This window comes from Salmo salar, chromosome 04 (assembly GCF_965601325.2).
Source record: "Salmo salar chromosome 04, fSalSal1, whole genome shotgun sequence".
Classification (NCBI taxonomy): Eukaryota; Metazoa; Chordata; class Actinopteri; order Salmoniformes; family Salmonidae; genus Salmo; species Salmo salar.
In genome coordinates, this window is record NC_138294.1 from 48,621,254 (window position 1) to 48,640,227 (window position 18,974).

The 18,974-nt window shown below is 39.6% G+C and overlaps 1 protein-coding gene across 1 annotated transcript in view; it reads left to right on the forward strand.

Moving 5' to 3' along the window:
* Positions 1-563: 563 nt before the first annotated feature.
* slc8a4a (solute carrier family 8 member 4a) overlaps positions 564-18,974 on the forward strand; it is a 48,589-nt gene continuing 30,178 nt past the window's right edge. The window contains exons 1-2 of the mRNA XM_014196458.3: positions 564-1,191; positions 1,499-1,604. The gene's annotated coding sequence lies outside the window, so the exon portion shown is untranslated. The remainder of the gene's footprint in view (positions 1,192-1,498; positions 1,605-18,974) is intronic.

Sequence of the window (18,974 nt, forward strand, 5' to 3'; positions counted from 1 at the left end):
CAAAGGTTATTTGGTTACACTTAGTTCTTGAAGGCGGTAAATTATTCCCCAAATTAGTTGCTTTACCATTATAATTTATTTCAACCTAAATACATCTATTAAATTTCACATTCTACAGTATGCCGTGGAGCGCCATTCTTTACTTACCCCAATGTAACCTCTGGTTATAACAGTAAGATTTAAGGAGATTACAATGTTTCAATAGACACGCTGCTATAAACTGTTGTACCCTCTCCTGCACTGTTTCTGCATGGTGCCTAACCCTCACTAGGGTGAGTGATTATGAACATGGTATTTTGCTTGCTAATGCCTGCAATGCAGTGAAGAAAACGATATGACAACAATTACGTCTAATGTAACTGGCCCCTCTAACAGTACAACTGGCCTCAGCTTGGCCCCCCCAGTTGAAATGGTCTAGAACCGCCACTGCTAACCCTGTCCATTGATAGCGAAGTAAGAGAGGGCTGCATTTGCAGATATCCCCGTGTCTGCCTATCCTTCCCGTTCTCCCCCATTTCCATTGCCTTTGCTTCTATGCTCTACTGATGCTGATGTGAGTGTTGGGTCCGTTTCCATCACTCATTCGCGCCTACACCCATGTGCATCTCTCTATCGTAGGCTATTCTTCGAATGGACTCTGAGAAACAGCATTTTCCAATTCATTGTAGGTTAATTGTGAAACATTCTGCTGAACCTGTTTATTATTTGGTTAATTTAGTGCAGACAAACAGTAGTTTGGTATTCTGGTTGCTGTGGAGAATAAATGGCCGATCCAAAAGGAGCGAGGGTCTTTAAACGATCCAGCACTGTGTCAATCATTAGACTCAATAATTCAGCATCAACACCCGCTCATTGCCTGGTTAACAGAGACTAGTGCCAAATTAGATTTAAAAAATAAATCAAATATAAACAAAAGATTCTGAATACAAGACCTTATTTATTAAGAATAAAATGACCGAGAATAGCATATCAATTCAATCCATGTTCGCAAGGAAACCTGCCTGTGAAGCCTATTCGTGAAGAAGCGTCTAGGTAAGCTGAACGACGTCTCCAAGATCCAGCGCATCAAAAAAGGAGCACCATTGATAGGCTAGTGTTCTTTGGAGGCAACATACAGTGAGTTTTGCTGTGCCACATTGTATACGGAGAAGGAGTCGAAGGACAGGAGGCTGCTATATTGGGCAGCAGCAAGTGAGTATTACTGCTATACAATGCATTGACCAACACCGAACCAAATGGATTAATCATTACTTTACCTTGCACATATTCATTCCGCAAATAAGCTACCACTTTAACGATAAACAAGGTTGTTTAACAATAAGCTAACCAACACGTTGTCTCATTGGGAGGAGGTGCGTTGGATTGGATACAGGCAACTTCATATAGGATATTGTGTGCACCTTTAAAAAATATATTCATTCTGAACGCTAGTGTCATTTTGTGTATCTCTTATCAACCGAGTTTTAAGAATTGATGTTATTTTCCTGTCTTGCAACAGTACCAGATAGGAAGAAAACCTGCTTGTCCCCTGCCATTCCGAAGAGCTAAGGATGATGATCTGTTAAGACAAGTTTTTTAGTTCCTGCTGGCAGAGCGCTGTTCAGGTGAGTGATAATAATGTTCTTTCTACAGAGAGTTTGACCTATTCAAGAGACTATGGAATACTGTGTGTTTTTATTAAAACTATGGAAGTAATATAACTCAAATAACTCATTTGTCATAACCTCAGTCAATCGCTTTGTTTGTACCCTACAAGTTTACTTGTTAACGTTTGTAGTACCTCAGCTACAGTATTGTGTCCAATTGTTGATGCTGTCTATAACACACCTGTTTATTGTCAACCTGTGTGTTAGTGTAATGTTCTAAATCCTCTTCATGATAGTGTTGTCATGGTAATGCTACAAATACTTGTCTTATTAAGATGTGTCAATATGGTTTACATAACACATTGAGATTAGGTTATACCTGAGTCCAGAGTGTTATTGTACCGCAGCAACACTGTAACTACAAATTGCACATCCAAAGTAGTGTTTTTCCACCAGACAAATGACATTAAATGACAAGGTGAATTGCTGGTAGTATGACCGTGTTGTTTCCTGGATGAAACATATGCATTGGTGTGAGAAGAGAACCTCTATATTTGTGTTTTTTTCATTAGTGCAACGCATCAGCGTGCATGTTGTGCTGCATAGGTGATGTAGATTCCCTTAATGATACTTATGAAGGATGAGAAAAAGAGGATGGAGACCTGAGATGTTTAGACCATATATTACATAATCCTGTGGATGCCTTCGCTCTTCACCTGAATAATCTAATGTTGAGTTAGTGGTTCTATTTTTATTTACCACATGTTAGGGGAATCCAGTTCCGGTTTTATCTGCTCTCGTAGGGCTTGGCTCTGGACAAACGTTGAATGCTGAGAGAAAGGGGGTTTGGAGCTTTCTTTGATACACAGCCGTTTGTATTTTTGCATTTTGAATATTTCTGATCTCATTTTCTAGGTTAGAGGATGGTAAATGTGATTAGTTGTGTTTTAGTGCGATACATTAACTACCCATCCTAGAGGTTTCAGTTATTATTTGTAACAGTCGTCGTATGGAGTGGACCAAACTGCAAGCGGGTATATTTATCATCTTCTTTATTTGAAGGAAAAACAACAAAACACTTACACAAAACAAACGACGAAAACAGTCCCGTAAGGTGCTCAGACTATACAAGGAACAACCACCCACAAACACAACTAACCCACTTAAATTTGGCCTCCAATTAGAGGCAACGACAACCAGCTGCCTCTAATTGGAGATCGTTCCAAAACCCCAACATAGAAATAGAAAAACTAGATAAACACATAGAAATAGAATAACATAGAACAAAACCCCAAAAACCCGAAACACACAAAACACACAAAACAAACACCCCCTGCCACGCCCTGACCAAACTACAATAACAAATAACCCCTTTTACTGGTCAGGACGTGACATTATTATTATTATTATTATTATTATTAAGGAGCTGGTGTGAAAAAGAACAATGGCAGACAGCAACTCATTGAACAAATCCATAGTAATTTAAGCTCTGTGCTCCTATGAGTTCAGTAGCTACTGTTGGACTTGGTCATAAAGGTCTGTAAGAACAAGTACGTTCAGTGTTATATAGTGTTATAAATACCATTTCAATTATGTTCAGAAACATGACGCAAACATGAATCTATTAAAATGACATAATTACTTAATCTTTGTCATTTTAGTGCCTATTTAGTTTATTTATTAAATGTATCAGTCCTATTTTATTGTCCTTTATATTATATCAGATTTAAAATAGTTTCCTCTCTTAAGATACAAGTATCAACATGTCTGTTTTTACATGTACAGTAGGGTTATTTTGTCAAGTTGAGACATTCTGTCCATGGCCAACATCCTCATTGAGCTGGATTGGCTCTAGTACCATTCTTTGCTGTTTTTTGAGGTTTGGTTAGAGACATGAACTTTGACTGCTGGCGTATTCCACCAATATTTGTTCTGCTTCTGCAATCCTGCAATCTGATTGGTTGTGAGTAGTGGATTCACTGTCTTTCTCAGTTCATAAGTCACAACCACAGAGATAACTTTCCTGTTCGACTCACCAGGATGTGGGTGGGTAATAGTACTGCCAGGGTTCAGGGATGCCTCTCAGAGAAAAATGTGCATTGAAAGAAAGATCACATGTTGGGTCTAAAATAGATCGGTTTGTCACCATTTTTAAAAAGATCAATATCACAACAATGATCCTGCACGTGGATTTATTGAAAACAGTGGATATATCTCCTCTGAAATCTGGAAATGTACCATGTGCTGGTGTGTTAGGTCATGTCGGCTGCGTTTCCAAGGCAGCCCAATTCAGATTTATTTTCTCACTTATTGGTCTTTTGACGAATCACACCAGATATTTTCACATCAGCTCTTTTTCAGAGCTGATCTGATTGGTCAAAATACTAATTAGTGAAAAAAAGATTAGAACTGGGCTGCCTGTGTAAACCCAGGGGTCTTGTATTCTCATGTACTTAGGTCAGGTCTGTTGTCAGTGTTGTGTTGTCGAACCCTGTGTACTTTTTCAAGCAAGGGGTCTTGGTGACAGAAGTTGCATGTTCATCCCCTACTACTGCTGATGAACTCACTTAAAGTTTGAGTTCATCTTAATGCAGGTTGTGGATAGATACAATTCATGTGATCCATGCTCTGGATATTGGGAAGCCAAAAGAAAACACATACACATTCTTATCATGATTATGGATTTCCCAGCTCCACCCAGAACCTGGGGTTCAAGAGAGGGTTAAACACATGTGCTATGTGGAAGAAGCTTTTTGTGGGCTTCAGTGAGGCATTTTGTTAAATGTCTCCCAAATGTCATTCCAGTCTTACAAATTGCTAAAAGGAATAGGTCAACGTGTTCTGTTTTGTGTGCACAGAGACCTCTGTGTTCATCAAATCCCAAAGTTATTCTCTACTGTGTTGAGCTTTCCAGGACCCCAATCAGGCGATTGAATAGAAAAACATGTGCCCCAGTCCCTAGACCATTACAATTTAACATGGCAAACTTATCCACTGTGCACAGTGAATCCTGGGATGCTTTACTGAATGCACAAACATGGTTATGGATCCTTTCTTCTTTAGTCCTGAAGGAATGTTCATTTTAGATTCAATGTCTGTTTCCTGTTTAGTGTTTGGCTTTGTGACGCACTAAATGAAGTTGCAGAGGCGTTGTAATCTCTCAACAGAAACTGATGAACGGTCCTCAGGGTCTTGGTTAATTATTCACATTTTGTTGACTGTGTGTGTGTGTGTGTGTGTGTGTGTGTGTGTGTGTGTGTGTGTGTGTGTGTGTGTGTGTGTGTGTGTGTGAACATTAACGCGCATCTTCCATCTAATGAGATGCAATAACAGGGCATGTGTCACAATGACTGAGAAAATCAAATGTCTTTTGCAATGTTTATGCAATCGTTTTTTTATGTTGACACAGACCCTTACCACTAAACATCTTGAAGTGACTAATTGGAACCAAGCTACCAACCTGTTATATTGTTATGATAGAATGGCACATTAGGTCTCATTCCCTCTTAAAATATGAGGGCGCTTGACAAATTAAATCTGGCAAACATTGCCTGTCCACTCAAACATGTACTGCAAAGTACTTTCATAGTACTGCTATAGATCATTGTAGAGCAACATAACTGTTCTGGTGTTTCCAGATGCTGTCCATGGTTCTGATTCTGCATGTTAGAAACAGCTACACCAGTTTGATGAAATCTTGCTGATTAACACAAACCACTGAAGACAGGAGGAGTAGGAGAGCTCGGAAGTGCTACCGATTATTTTCCTGAAATTAAAAGCACACTATGTTGTATGTCCCTGGGCTCCACCCCGGTGAAGAGAATCCATATGGAGAATGTTAAATCCCATACTCTCTCTCCCCCTCTTTCTCTCACTCTCTCTCCCTCCCTCGTAAAAATGAACTTTTTTTAAACGATATGAGAACGGAAGTGAACATTTTGCTTGTTCTGGGAACGTGCATTTTTAAGTTGCAGGGAGGTTCTGAGAACGTTTTACTATGGTTCCCTGAACGTTTTCCTGGGAGGTTTTATTAATGTTCTGAGAAAGGAAATGATTGGTTATTTGAAGGTAAATAAACAATGTTTTGATGTTGCAATAAGATTTTTAATAACACCGCTAGCTTAATTTGGGTTAACTGTTTTGAACTCCAAGTACTGATAGGACACAAGGAAATTAATTTGCTTAAGCATTAATCATGCAAACACATTTATTTTTTACTGTGGCACGGCGTCAGTGAGTTTCGAAACCTATGATCTTCTGTTCTCTATCCATGGAATTAGTCTGCTGCGCCAACAGGATTGAGCTACTGTAGCATGCCATGTTTCTTTTTTTACTCATACAAAGCTGTTCATTTTAGTGTATTCAAACAGACCTCATTTCAAAAGAAACAAGCAGTCATTAAGATCAGGGGTGGCCAATTAGTTGGCGCGGCCAACACACCTGAACACACTTAACAAGATAGTGTATAGAACCATGAGGAAACCTGCAGAAAACATTCTGCTGAAGTACTGAAATTATTCCCACCTAGGAAGCATATGTTTCTCAGAACATTATGTGTTCGCTGGGTATCCTGCACCATTCTCAGAATGTTGTGGGAGGTTATATGCAAAATAACCATAGGAAAACCACACTCTCACCAAGCACTTAGAAACATATTGTTCTTAGAACGTTATGTGCCAGCCGGGACTCTACCTCTATGGAGATGTGTTAAAGGTTAGGATGGAAAGCTCAACTTTTTTATCTCCTCCCTGCATGGAAAATAATGTTTTGTATGTAGAGTGAATTCTATTTTGAATTGGACATGACATTTTAATTATGAAATGCTCATGATGCATACATACAGTCAGGTCCATAATTATTGTCACTCTTTATAAAGATGAGCAAAAAAGTAGAAACCCACCACTGGTGTGCCTGGCCAAACAGCTCTATTTTCATGTCATCCAACAAATGTAAACGCCTGGAGTTTTCTAAACGGCACTGGCACATGGATTGGAACCGGTGCATTGGTCAGATGACATGAAAATAGAGCTGTTTGGCCAGGTACACCAGCGGTGGATTTGGTGTTGAAAAACAGAAGCAAATGCAGAAGATAACCAAATAACTAGGGTCAAATATTATGGTGGTGTATATTTAATGTTATGAGGCTATTTTGCTTCCAATGGTCCTGGGGCCCTTGTTAAGGTCAACGGCATCATAAACTTTATGAAGTACTAGGACATTTCAGCCAAAAACCTAGTTGCCTCTGCCAGGGGGTGGAAGTGAATCTTCCAGCAAGACAATAATCCCAAGCACTAATCAAAATCCACAAAGAAATGGTTAATTGACCACAAAATCAACATTTTGCAATTGCCATCTGTCTCTGCAGTTTGAATTGAAGAGGGCAGTCCATAAGAGCAGACAAAGGAAATATTCTGTATGGAGGAATGGTCTGAAATTGCTCCCAACGTGTTCTCCAATCTCATAAAATATTTGTGTCGTTATCCTCGCAAGGGGAGGGTGTTAGAGTACTGAAAACAGTGGTGGTAATAATTATGACCCCTATCTTTTTGATAAACAAAATCTCTTTCTCTGAGCAATTGCATTAGTATAGAATAATACAATTCCCCAATTATTTGGGGCATACAATATACAGGTAACTGCCAAAAATAAAGGAAACACTTGAGTAAATGAGGGATACAAAGTATATTGAAAGGATGTGCTTCCCCAATCCACACAGGTGTGGTTCATAAATTCCTTAAGCAATTAACATCCCATCAAGTTTATGGTCACGCCCAGTTGACCATTATTTTGGCTACCATGAAGCTCTTCCGGTGGCTCGTGGTGGCTCAACGCCCTATTAAGACACTATGTTGCTGTTTCTTTTCTTTTGGCAGTTACCTGTAGCTCAGTATATGTATTATTTATTTTATACAGTCTTTTTTGTCATCTTTATCAAAGGTGCCAATCATTTGGAACCGGATTGCACTCCATTCCAGCCATTATTATGAGCCGTTCTCCCCTCAGCAGCCTCCACTGCTGTCTATATCACGCTCTCTCTCTTCTCTTTCCCTTTCTCTCTCTCTCAACATGAGTGGGCAGTGTGAATGTCTCTGCCCAGCATAATTCCAGGCTACACACTTCTCACCAGACAAAGTAAAAACACAAAGTCACACCTGAAGACACCCAGCGGATATACACCTTTTTCAGCCAGCTGTGCATGACACTGATTATAAGGAAAGTTGTTTCTGCTGTTAGAAATGTCTGGTGTTTTTGCTTAATGATAATTGAAAGGAGAAGATGCTTTAGCCATAGTAAGAAGGCATAGTACCAATGTTAATACTTCCCTTCATATAAATGCTTTTCTGTGGTATCTGGTTTTGTTCAGCTATTTGGGGATGTGCCCACACCGGCTTCATCTCTATGTAATTATGCAATTATATAATTACTGATTCAAGAAATGAAATGGGCCTGGAAAGCTGAGTGAATGTCAATGACTCTTGAATGGAAATTTGACTGCCAACAGAAGGGGGAGAGGAGGAGGAGGAGGAGGGGGTAGCAGTGAAGAGTAAAGGAGAAGGGCTGTGCAAGACGTGTGGATATAGATTGGCAAAGTACAGAGAAGTTTTAAGACCAAGAAGAGAACATATGGGGGTTATTTGGCAACACAACTAGTGGAACAGAAAACTTGAAGCGGACATGGGGAACGGGGGCAACAAGACTGCCAGCTGCTACTTGAGACATAGAGAGGAGAGGAATGGAGAATCTTGCTGTGTCTGCCCCTAGGCAAATGTCACCAATTGAAAGTTTAAAAAAGAGTAGTGTTATTTTTGGCTGGTAAATGCCAAATGCTACAGATGCTGTCTCCCAGGCAACTACTACCTGTGGCCTTTTGCATTGTGGTCTCTCCCAGGCAACTACCTGTGGCCTTTTGCTGGGTGGCCTCACTTGACCTTATATTCATCATTCATCAGAGGCAGAAGAGCACATGGGGTTATGTTGCAACAACAGACATGCAGCACTGACAGGTAAACATCAACAGTTGTGAATTTGAACTCATCTTACTGGCTTGCTTCATTAACAACTGCTGTTGTAATTTGGTGGGTGCTTATATATGTACTATAGTGTGTTTTATAGGCATGTGTGAAATGGAAATGTGTTTTTTGCATATCCCAACTCCCCCTGAGACACCCTCGGAGAGTGCTGTCACCGCCAGTGTGGGGTCACAAGCATTTTGCTGCACCTGCTTTAACATCTGCTAATCTGTTTACTCAACAAATAAATGTTGATTTGATTGCTGATCCTGTTGAGGTCGGGGTCAAAAATATTATTTTTCTTCTTGCTGCAAAAATATGTGCTTTGGATTCATTATCACAGAAACCTGATAAGCGGTTGATTGAACAGGGTTTTAGATAAGAGGATGGAGGTTTGTAGAAAAGCATAGTTCCATTGCTTGTTACACATTTACTTACCTGAACATCTCTCTGAGGATAAATAGGTTAAGTAATTGTTGGATTGTGTTTGTTCAGACTATTGAGTGGAGCAGGCGATGAAATGAAAAGCACATTCACCTCAGAAATTAGTGTGGAACCATTTCATTCTGTTCCTCAAGTCCTGTTTGAGATTATTTAGGATGGTCTGAATGGTAATGTGTCGCATGTGCTGTGAATATGAATCTGTGTGCGGACGAGTGTGCAGCATATTGAAACAGAGGAACCTGACAGCACTGAATATGCAAGGAGCTGAGCTAGGATAGCCTTCATGTTTCACAACTCAAGGGGAATGCCGTTGACCTATTTAAAATGTCATTTTCTATCACGTTTGATGCCTTACAAATGACGGTACTGTAGTGTTTGTATCAACTCAATTAAATAGGGTTACGGTTAGAACCTTATGCCTATGTGATTGTGTAATGTAACTGTCATGGCAGTCTTAAAACTGGAACACCTTGAATATTGTATCGCAGTGTTGAGAATAAGATCCCACTCCAGCAGTATTTATTTATGAGTTATCATCTCGGTGTCTGTCTGTCAGTTTGTGTCCTGGTATGCAAAAATATGTATTTTTTTTCATATTGCGTGGGTGTGCAACATGTGTGTGTTTAGGCATGTACAGTTGAAGTCGGAAGTTTACATATACTTAGGTTGGAGTCATTAAAACTAGTTTTTCAACCACTCCACAAATTTCTTGTTAACAAACTATAGTCTTGGCAAGTCGGTTTGGACATCTACTTTGTGCATAACGCAAGTAATTTTTCCAACAATTGTTTACAGACAGATTATTTAACTTATAATTCACTGTATCACAATTCCAGTGGGTCAGAAGTTTACATACACTAAGTTGACTGTGTCTTTAAACAGCATGGAAAATTCCAGAAAATTATGTCATGGCTTTAGAAGCTTCTGATAGGCTAATTTACATCATTTGAGTCAATTGGAGGTGTACCTGTGGATGTATTTCAAGGCCTACCTTCAAACTCAGTGCCTCTTTGCTTGACATCATTGAAAATCTAAAGAAATCAGCCAAGACCTCATAAAAAAAATTGTAGACTGGTTCATCCTGGTTCATCCTTGGGAGCAATTTCCAAACGCCTGAAGGTACCACGTTCATCTGTACAAACAATAGTACGCAAGTATAAATACCATGGGACCACGCCGCCGTCTCATCGCTCAGGAAGGAGAAGCGTTCTGTCACCTAGAGATGAACGTATTTTGGTGCGAAAAGTGCAAATCAATCCCAGAACAACAGCAAAGGACCTTGTGAAGATGCTGGAGAAAACAGGTGCAAAAGTATCTATATCCACAGTAAAACGAGTCCTATATCGACATAGCCTGAAAGGCCGCTGAGCAAGGAAGTAGCCACTGCTCCAAAACTGCCATAAAAAAGCCAGACTACAGTTTGCAACTGCACATGGGGACAAAGATCGTGTTTTTTGGAGAAATGTCCTCTGGTCTGATGAAACAAAAATAGAACTGTTTGGCCATAATGACCATTGTTATGTTGGGAGGAAAAAGGGGGAGGCTTGCAAGCCGAAGAACAGTTGTGGGGGTGCTTTGCTGCAGGAGGGACTGATGCACTTCACAAAATAGATGGCATCATCTAAGTACAATTATGTGGCTATATTGAAGCAACATCTCAAGACATCAGTCAGGAAATGAAAGTTTGGTCGCAAATGGGTCTTCCAAATGGACAATGACCCCAAGCATGACCCCAAGCATCACAAAGCCCTGACCTCAATCCTATAGAAAATCTGTGGGCAGAACTGAAAACGCGTGTGCGAGCAAGGAGGCCTACAAACCTGACTCAGTTACACCAGCTCTGTCAGGAGGAATGGGCCAAAATTCACCCAACTTATTGTGGAAAATTTGTGGAAGGCTACCTGAAAAGTTTGACCCAAGGTAAACAATTTAAAGGCAATGCTACCAAATACTAATTGAGTGTATGTAAACTTCTGGCCCAGTGGGAATGTGATGAAAGAAATAAAAGCTGAAATAAATCATTCTCTCTACTATTATTCTGACATTTCACATTCTTAAAATATAGTGGTGATCCTAACTGACCTAAGACAGGGAATTTTTACTAGGATTAAATGTCAGGAATTGTGAAAAACTGAGTTTAAATGTATTTTGCTAAGGTGTATGTAAACTTCCGACTTCAACGGTATGTACACTGAACAAGGGGAGGGGAGAGCTGGGGAGAGCTGAAATAAAAGATCGCAGAAATGTTCCATTCGTACAAAAAGTTAATTTCTCTCAGATTTTGTGCACAAATTTATTTACATCCCTGTCATTGATAATTTCTCATTTGCCAAATTAATCCATCCACCTGACAGGTGTGGAATATCAAGAAGCTGATTAAACAGCATGATCATTACATAGGTTCACCTTGTGCTCGGGACAATAAAATGCTACGTGTAACCACGCCAGCCCAGGACCTCCACATCCGGTTTCTTCACCAGCAGGATCGCCTGAGTCCAGACACCCGGACAGCTGATGAAACTGTGGGTTTGCACAACCAAAGTATTTCTGCACAAACTGTCAGAAACCGTCTAAGGGAAGCTCATCTGCGTGCTCGTCGTCCTCACCAGGGTCTTGACCTGACTGCATTTCAGCATCGTAAACAACTTCAGTGGGCAAATGCTCACTTCGATGACAACTGGCACGCTGGAGAAATGTGCTCTTCACGGATGAATCCTGGTTTCAACTGTACCAGGCATCGTGTGGGTGAGCGGTTTGCTGATGTCAACGTTGTGAACAGAGTGCCCCATGGTAGCGTTGGGGTTATGATATGGGCAGGCATAAGCTACGGAAAATGAACACAATTGCATTTTATCGATGGCAATTAATACACAGAGATACCGTGACGAGATCCTGAGGCCCATTATCTTTCCATTCATCAGCCGCCATCACCTCATGTTTAAGCAGGATAATGCACGGCCCCATGTCGCAAAGATCTGTACACAATTCCTGGAAGCTGAAAATGTCCCAGTTCTTCTATTGCTTGTATACTCACCAGGCATGTCACCTCATTAAGCATGTTTTGGATGCTCTGGATCGACGTGTACGACAGCGTGTTCCAGTTCCCGCCAATATCCAGCAACTTCTCACAGCCATTGAAGAGGACAATATTCCACAGGCCACAATCAACCGTCTGATCAACTCTATGCAAAGGAGATGTGTCATGCTGCATGAGGGAAATGGTGGTCATATCAGATACGTGACTGGTTTTCTACGCCCCACCTTTTCTTTAAGGTATCTGTGACCAACAGATGCATATCTGTATTCACAGTCATGTGAAATCCATAGATAAGGCCCTAATGAATTTATTTCAATTGACTGGTTTCCTTTTATGAACTGTAACCCAGTAAAATCTTTGAAATTGTTGCATGCTATGTTTATATTTTTTGTTCAGTGTAATTCTCCACATTACTGCTGCCATGCATGTGATGTAGGTTCCCTGCCCCCTCCCTTTCCCCATCCACGACTTCAAAGTCAAGTCTTCAATCCCTCACTTCCCTCAGGAAGGGGTTTAAAAAATATTCTCTCACTCTCTGCCATTTCACTGTTCTCTCTTTCTTCTTTTGTCCCTCCCTCTGTGTTATCCGAATGTGCATGTTGTAGATAATAGGAAACCATTTTAAATTAGCTGAATGAAGAAGGGAAGATTTAAACCTCAGCTCTGTCACTTCCATGAAGCAAAGCCTCATATATTTGAAATAAACAGTCTTGCCTGCCTTGGTTATCTGTGTTTTGTATTTACAGAAATTATGCCAAACAGTGAAAGGAAACATGAATCACTGGCTAGTGCTGAGCGATTAACCGAAATGTCTGTTATTTTTCTTTTTTTAAACAACTAAATTGACTGATGTCAGTTAAATTATTTGAATTCCATTTCGTTCTGTTTTTTCGGTGAGCTCAATGCGCACATCGCACAGTTTCTCTAAAGATAAATCCGATCCTTCTTGAACTGTGCGATGTAGTAGGGAGTTGTAGTTTTAAAAAGGCCAATATATCTACATAGTTTAGTGCATAAAACATGGTAATTAACTACAATGAACACAATTGCGTGTTTACTTGTTCGGTCTGCTTCGTGATCTCGTGTTCTCCACCTGAAAATACATGATATAACACCTTACCCAAACCGGCCGCGCGCGTGCGCAAATTGATGTTGTCACCACACACCAAACGAGATCATGACACGCAGGTTGAAATATCAAAACAAACTCTGAACCAATTATATTTATTTGTGGACAGGTCAAAAATCATTAAACATTTATGGCAATTTAGCTAGCTAGCTTGCAGTTGCTAGCTATTTTGTCCTATTTAGCTAGCATGCTGTTGCTAGCTAATTTGTCCTGGGATATAAACGTTGAGTTGTTATTTTACCTGAAATGCACAAGGTTCTCTACTCTGACAATTAATCCACACATAAAACGGTCAACCAAATCATTTCTAGTCATCTTTCAATCACCCATGTAGGTATAACCAATGAGGAGATGGCATGTGGATATCTGCTTCTATAAACCAAGGAGGAGATGGGAGAGGCAGGATTTGCACCGCGTTCAGCGTCACAAATAGAACTGACTTCTATTTTAGCACTTGGCAACACAGACGCTCGTTGACGAGCGCGAGCACTGTGGGTGCAATAATTGAACAACATGTATGAGCAGTGTGGTCAGCATGTAAGGGATTGATATTTGGTATTCAGCAGTCATAAAAAAATGCCTTATTTACTTTGAAGAACTACAAAATAGTGATTTTTGGAATGAAATAAATATTTTATTAAGGTAAAAAGTAAAGTGAATAAATTATGGTTAATAATTAATAACAGTAATGGGCAGCAGCTACCATCATGGGACCTTTATTAATTGTTTTATTCTGCGTTCTTACAGCATTCAACCCACATAATGCATAGTGCGTTTAATGAAAACAATTATTTAAAAAACAAAAACGAAAATCTGTGATTATTTTTTTATAATCAAACCAAAACCTAACCAACCTCAAAAAGCACTTCTGGCTGAAGAAGTATCTTGGAATAATTGTGATTATTTGACATTATATATAGAGAGAGACTAGGCAAGTCAGTTAAGAACAAATTCTTATTTACAATGACGGCCTACCCCGACAAAACCCTAACGACGCTGGGCCAAATGTGCGCCACCCTATCAGACTCCCAATCACAGCGGGTTGTGATTCCGTCTGGAATTGAACCAGGGTCTGTAGTGACGCCTCTAGCACTGAGGTGCCGTGCCTTAGATTGCTGCGTCACTTGGGAGCCCAGTTCAAAATACTTGAATTAGTTATAGAACCCATTGCCCTTTATGGTTGTGAGGTCTGGAGTCAGCTCACCAACCAAGAATTCACAAAATGGGACAAACGCCAAATTGAGACTCTGCATGCAGAATTCTGCAAAAATATCCTCAGTGTACAACGTAAAACACCAAATAATGTATGCAGAGCAGAAGGCCAATACCCGCTAATTATCAAAATCCAGAAAAGAGCTGTTAAATTCTACAACCACCTAAAAGGAAGCGTTTCCCAAACCTTCCATAACAAAGCCATCACCTACAGACAAATGAACCTGGAGAAGAGCCCCCTAAGCAAGCTGGTCCTGGGGCTCTGTTCACAAACACAAATAGACCCCACAGAGTCCCAGGACAGCAACGCAATTAGACCCAACCAAATCACGAGAAAACAAAAACACAATTACTTGACACATTGGAAAGAATTTACAAAAAAACAGAACAAACTAGAATGCTATTTGGCCCTAAACAGAGAGTACACAGTGGCAGAATACCTGACTGACCCAAATTTAAGGAAATATTTGACTATGTACAGACTCAGTGAGCATAGCCTTTTTATTGAGAAAGGCTGCCAAAGGCAGACCTGGCTTTCAAGAGAAGACAGCTTATGTGCACACTGCCCATAAAATGAGGTGGAAACTAAGCTATACTTCCTAACCTCCTACTAAATGTATGACCATATTAGAGACACATATTTCCCTCAGATTACACAGACCCACAAAGAATTTTAAAACAAATCCAATTTTGATAAACTCCCATATCTATTGGGTGAAATACAACAGAGTGCAATCACAGCAGCAAGATTTGTGACCTGTTGCCACAAGAAAAGGGAAACCGGTGAAGAACAAACACCATTGTAAACACAACCCATATTAATGTTTTTTTATTTTCCCTTTTGTACTATTTTTCACATCATTACAACACTGTAAAAATACATAATATGACATTTGAAATGTTTTTATTCATTTGAAACTTTTTTGAGTGTAATGTTTACGGTCATTTTTTTGTGTATTTCACTTTTGTTTATTATCTACAGTTGAAGTCGGAAATTTACCTACACCTTACCCAACTACATTTAAACTCCGTTTTTCACAATTCCTGACATTTAATCCTAGTAAGAATTCCCTGTTTTAAGTCAGTTAGGAACACCACTTTATTTTAAGAATGTGAAATGCCAGAATAAAAGTAGCGAGAATGATTTATTTCAGCTTTTATTTCTTTAATCACATTCCCACTGGGTCAGAAGTTTACATACACTCAATTAGTATTTGGTAGCATTGCCTTTAAATTGTTTAACTTGGGTCAAATGTTTCAGGTAGCCTTCCGCAAGCTTCCCACAATATTTGGGTGAATTTTGGCCCATTCCTCCTGACAGAGCTGGTGTAACTGAATCAGGTTTGTAGGCCTCCTTGCTCGCACACACTTTTTCAGTTCTGCCCACAAATTCTCTATAGGATTGAGGTCAAGGCTTTGTGATGGCCACTCCAATACCTTGACTTTGTTGTCCTTAAGCCATTTTCCCACAACTTTGGAAGTATGCTTGTCCATTTGGAAGACCCATTTGCGACCAAGCTTTAACTTCCTGACTGATGTCTTGAGATATTGCTTCAATATAGCCACATAATTTTCCTCCCTCATGATGCCATCTATTTTGTGAAGTGCACCAGTCCCTCCTGCAGCAAAGCACCCCCACAACATGATGCTGTCACCCCCGTGCTTCACGGTTGGGATGGTGTTCTTAGGCTTGCAAGCCTCCCCCTTTTTCCTCCAAACATAACAATGGTCATTATGGCCAAACAGTTCTATTTTTGTTTCATCAGACCATAGGTCATTTCTCCAAAATGTACGATCTTTGTCCCCATGTGCAGTTGCAAACCATAGTCTGGCTTTTTTATGGCAGTTTTGGAGCAGTGGCTACTTCCTTGCTCAGCGGCCTTTCAGGTTATGTCGATATAGGACTCGTTTTACTGTGGATATAGATACTTTTGTTCCTGTTTCCTCCAGCATCTTCACAAGGTCCTTTGCTGTTGTTCTGGGATTGATTTTCACTTTTCACACCAAAATACGTTCATTTCTAGGAGACAGAACGCGTCTCCTTCCTGAGCGGTATGACCGCTGCGTGGTCTCAAGGTGTTATACTTGCATACTATTGTTTGTACAGATGAACGTGGTACCTTCAGGCGTTTGGAAATTGCTCCCAAGGATGAAACAGACTTGTGGAGGTCCACAAATTTTTTCTGAAGTCTTTCCCATGATGTCAAGCAAAGAGGCACTGAGTTTGAAGGTAGGCCTTGAAATACATCCACAGGTACACCTCCAATTGACTCAAATGATGTCAATTAGCCTATCAGAAGCTTCTAAAGCCATGACGTCATTTTCTGTAAACTTCCAAGTTGTTTAAAGGCACAGTCAACTTAGTGTATGTAAACTTCTGACCCACTGGAATTGTGATACAGTGAATTATAAGTGAAATAATCTGTCTGTAAACAATTGTTGGAAAAATCACTTGTGTCATGCACAAAGTATATGTCCTAACCGACTTGCCAAAACTATAGTTTCTTAACAAGATTTTTGTGGAGTGGTTGAAAAAACTAGTTTTAATGACTCCAACCTATGTGTATGTAAACTTCTAACATCAACTGTATTTTCACCCACCTGTCTATCACTGTGCTTTCAACCATTTTAAAAGCACAGAAAAGTTCAAATGGGAATACAATGTCAGATATTTTGTTTATTTATATATCAGATTAATGTGTTATCACTGTGCGACATGTAATAGCAGAACCAAATGGTCTGGATTGTAGTTGAGATTACATTAAAAATACATGATACAAGTGATCAATGCCGTTTGATATTCTGCACAGATTATTACAGCAAATGTAAAGATCTCCACAGACCTGTGATGTCAAGTATAGTTACAGTACACTAGGAATGTGGCCATGGATGTGTTAGTCATTTTAAGGTTGAATGTTACATTATTTTGTAAGAAAGCTTCAGGCTATTTACTGTATTGCAGAAGTAATATTGAACTGTGTTTGGTTGACAATGCAACCAAATATCAACCAATAAAGGAGATGTATCTAATGCTGGGATAGTTTCATCTGAGCCACTAATCCCATTATTTAACTTTTATATTTGGTTAAATTGGAGATTTGAATCCAACATATAATCTGTTAACTTGTCGATAAGTTAATAGAGGCTATGTTTTCTATTTAAAATATTTACTGTATCTTCTGCTTCGATAGTTCCATCTGTGCCACTGACTTTAATTCCATCTGATGTCAACATATTAATCATTGATATGCTGGATTCATGTCTCCATCTCAACCAAACATCAAAGTTAAATCAAATCAAACTTTAAATGTGGATAAAGTTTGATTTGATTTTATCCTATTCTTTAACTTTGATGTTTGGTTGAGATGGAGACTTGAATCCAACATATGAATTCATTTGTAGACACTAAACTGGAATTAAAAACACTAAACTGGGATTAAAGCCAGACTAAGTCAGTGGCACAGATGGAACTATCCAAGCAGAAGATACATCTCCTTCAAATGTTGATATTTGGTTGTGTTGACAACCAAACACAATTCAACATCACTAAATGTCATTACTTTTTTAATCAGCCAGAGCTTGAAACCCTAGGCTATTGTTTTGTCTATTATTAGTTGAATTCTGGGTTGAATTGAAACAATAGCTGTTGATTGTTGAAGGCCTAAATATAATCATGTTATATGAGTGAAGTATGGTCACATATAATTTGCTCTGTTAAACCTACCCTTTGGAATGGCTTTGATAGCAACAGTGAATATATCTCATTTTTAATTGGAGATCTCTCAACAATCATTCTCACGACAGCACATTGGTGATAGTCAGTGACAAATATTATAGCTAAGCTTGGCTTGCTTAAAACCCTGGATGGGAGACCAAAGGGTAGCTGTAGGTAGATCAATTCTCCAGTAGGAGGTGCTGCCCAGACCATTGCTTTTTGTCTGATTGTGGATTTAATGTTGACGATCGGACGTTGTTTTAAAGGTACAAATTCACATATTTTAAGGTTTGTCTATGTTAAAATGTTGTTACCATGATGACATAATCCCGTGGTTGAAAATTCACCCTCAAAACAACAGTTTAAATGTATTACTTTTTTCAAATCCAATGTATTTTCCACGTAGATTCCACGTCACAATACGTTGACTAATTAAGTTGGAACAACGTTGATTCAACCACTTTGTGCTCAGTGGGATTCTCTAGTGTAAGAACCTCAGGGGTGATCTGCAGGGGTTCTTTAACATCTCTCTAATGCTCCCTTCATTAGTATGCTGCTCCGCTCTCATTCCCCCTGCTATCTGCTGGCGGTGACCAGCCCCACGATCTAACCTGGACAAATAACAATGCTATTATATTGCATTGTTAGCTGACATCAATGAGACAGCTACATTACTTGACCTTAAAGAGATCGTCTTCATGGTAAGTCTCAGTATTAGAATGTTGGCACTGAATCGATTTTCCGGTCTGGGGGCCATTATGAAAACTGCAAACATAAGAGTATATCAACGATCAGTTACTGTATTGTATGATTTACATGATCTGTGTAGCATTGCTGGGGA